The sequence below is a fragment of the Jaculus jaculus genome, chromosome 1 (genome assembly GCF_020740685.1).
Source record: "Jaculus jaculus isolate mJacJac1 chromosome 1, mJacJac1.mat.Y.cur, whole genome shotgun sequence".
Taxonomy (NCBI): domain Eukaryota; kingdom Metazoa; phylum Chordata; class Mammalia; order Rodentia; family Dipodidae; genus Jaculus; species Jaculus jaculus.
In genome coordinates this window covers 210436897-210439928 of record NC_059102.1, presented here as the reverse complement: position 1 = coordinate 210439928, position 3032 = coordinate 210436897, and the positions used below count along the sequence as shown (strand labels likewise).

At 36.9% G+C, this 3032-nt stretch overlaps 1 pseudogene; it reads left to right on the top strand.

The window, feature by feature from the left end:
* The first annotated feature begins 2613 nt into the window (after window positions 1-2613).
* On the top strand, window positions 2614-2713 carry LOC123458311 (annotated as a pseudogene).
* The last annotated feature ends 319 nt before the right edge of the window (window positions 2714-3032 follow it).

The following is a 3032-nucleotide window of genomic DNA, read 5'->3' as shown; positions in this document are numbered from 1 at the left end:
GAGCCTCGAACAGGGGTCCTTAGGCTTCACAGGCAAGCGCTTAACCACTAAGCCATCTCTCCAGCTCCCAAACCCAATCTTAAGTTTTTGGTTTTGTTTACTGTTTTGAAGATCATGTTTTCAAAAGAGAGGAGAGAATTTCCATGCCCTTGCTGATTTATCAACATACATACATTTTGGTCTCTATTGGTATGGCTTCCCCACAAACTTATATAACCTTCTCATTCCCTCTCAAATTCAACCACAACTTTACACAGAAAAAAAATAGTACAACTTTATGATCTACATTACAGATGTATTTAAATATTAAAATGTCTTCTTATGGGAATAAAGAAAGTATACAAAATATTGAAGTTTTGTGAATACTTACCACCCTTATTATATTTATTTGTGTCACCAAAATGAAAGCTGTTATTAACAATGAACACCTATCTGAGGGAAGACCATAGTTGTTTTTAGTGCAATGTACATTGTATTAGATCTTCTCTACTGAGGATGGAATGTTGCAATGATCATAACTTTGAACTTTTTGCTAGCTATAATCTGCACCACACTCCCCTTGCAATTTCCTCTAAATTGAACCATTTCCTCCTGGGGGAAGAAGAAAGCTCAGGAGACTAAGGGAAAAGATTTCAAGACCCCTCCCTAAAGGGAAAACAAGCTGGGCATGGTGGCTCACGCCTTCAATCCCAGCACTCAGGTGGCAGAGGTAGGAGGATGGTCATGAGTTCGAGGCCACCTGAGACTCCATAGTGAATTCCAGGTCAGCCTGGCTAGAGTGAAACCCTACCTTGAAAAAAAAATTAGGGAAAAAACTGTTTGGGAGGAAGCTCTTCTACCAGTTGAGCTGGCTACAGGTTGTGCAGTGGCTCCAAAGATGCAGCTTCTGTGAGTCATCACCTAACCAGATGTGGGCTTTTTAATGATGTAGTTACCTTTGCATCATTCATTTCTTCTGTAAGCAACCCTACATCCTGCACTGTAAGTAACCTCAATAAACTTATTGGCTCACCAAAAGTGGTTTCAGTGCAATGATATTTTGATCTGTAGTCTGTATCCTGTGATGAATAGATGTACGTTTGTGTCTCCCCAGAGAAAACGTTTCCCATGACATTCAGCCAAAACAACACAATGTGTATAACATAAAGATTCCCATATTTGTCATAGTCTAATTGATGTCACCCCAGCCTAGCAATCTAGTCATGGTTATTCAGTCTCTGTCAATGAGCACAGTATCTGCAGAGATGGAATTGGCATGAATAAAACAAAGTAAAAGACACAAGTATAATCCATGGGCCTTGGACTATATAAAGGGTAAAATAGGGACAGTACTAAAGTAAAAAACAAACAGGGGATATAATCATTGGAAATAGAAAGCAAACCTAGCCCAGAAATTTCCAATTCTGAGTCCCACATAAAGGCGCCTGCAAAGCCTTCATATGATTGCCAAATGGGAGGAGGGTCTACAGGAGGTAAGCATACCTATTCATCTTGTAAAAGAGCTATAATGGTCAAGGAGGCCTGAGCTTTGACAGAATGATATATACATGCACACACATATATGTAATATATAGAAAGATGTTTATTTTAAGCCTCAGTTCTATCCTTCAGAAAAGGAATTTAAAAATTTCTCATTAGAATTCATTTCTGGGTAAAATACAAATAAGCAATAATATATTAATATTGCCAATTTATGACCACACAATAAATAATTTTCAGCTTAATAAATAATTCTTTATGTTGACCCCTAAATATCAGCACTTGGGAATTCATGAATCTTCGGTAGACCCTTGTTACGAATGAACTTTATGGGCTGTAGAAATAGCTTACCTGCAAAGCCAAAGGACCAGAGTTCGATTCCACAGGACCCATTTAATCTAGATGCACGAGGTGGCACATGGATCTGGAGTTCATTTGCAGCAACTGGAGGACCTGGCATGTCCATTCTCTCTTTCTCTGTCTCTCTCTCTCTCAAATAAACAAGTAAATAAAAATAAAATATTTAACATAAAAGAATTAACTTAATGTCAGACAGGTACTTGTTCCAGAAATAAACAGAAACCCAAGGAGCACAAAACTTCCTATCCCTATTCACTCATGTCAACTTTGAGACCATTTTTTTCCAACAAATTTAATAGCATGGCTTTTGATTAATGATGTGAAGATTCTAAAATTTATTTTTTTTAAATGAAAGGCTATATTTAGAAGACTGGAAAACCCATGGCTCAGTACACATATGTTTCTTCTACCAAAGAATGGAAATGTTACAATTACCATAGGAAATTACAATGTTCAATATATCATACTCCTTGCCAACAAGTACATTTCAGTAACAATAACATCACATCAAAAAGGTACACATTCACATTCACTAAAGTTATTTAATGAGGCAATAAAATTTATTTTTAGTTAGGGGTGGCTCAGGGCTTATTGAAAGTTAGAAAATAAACTCAAAAAGGTAGCAAGATGGCCACACGTATATAATTTGGTCACATAAGGCTTAGGCCACAAAATCGGATAGATTATATTTCTATATCTACTCTGACAGTTCTTGGACTTTGGGCAAATTACTTGCTCTCTGCCTCAGTGTTCTCATCTTTAAGATGTTAAATAGTGCTTGCTTTGGCAGCACATATGGTAAAATTGAAATGATAAGAGAAGATTCGTCCTGTGCAAGGATGACATGCAAATTCGTGAAGTATTCCCTTATTTTTTAAAAAAGAAAAAATGGGGGCTGGAGAGATGGCTTAGCAGTTAAGATGTTTGCCTGCAAAAGCCAAATGACATTCATTGGCAGTGGCTGGAGCCCTGGCACGTCCATTCTCTCTCTCTCCCTCTTTCTCTCTCTCAAATAAATAAATAAATAAAATTTTAAAACAAGGAAAAAACTCAAAATAATAATTTCTACTTCATGGGTTTCTATGAAGATCAGTAGATCCAGTGATTTGAGAGTACTGTCTGGAATATAGCAAGTCCTTATTCAACAGCGTTAGGAGCACTGTTAGTATTAGCATTAGATTGAGTAATTCTTG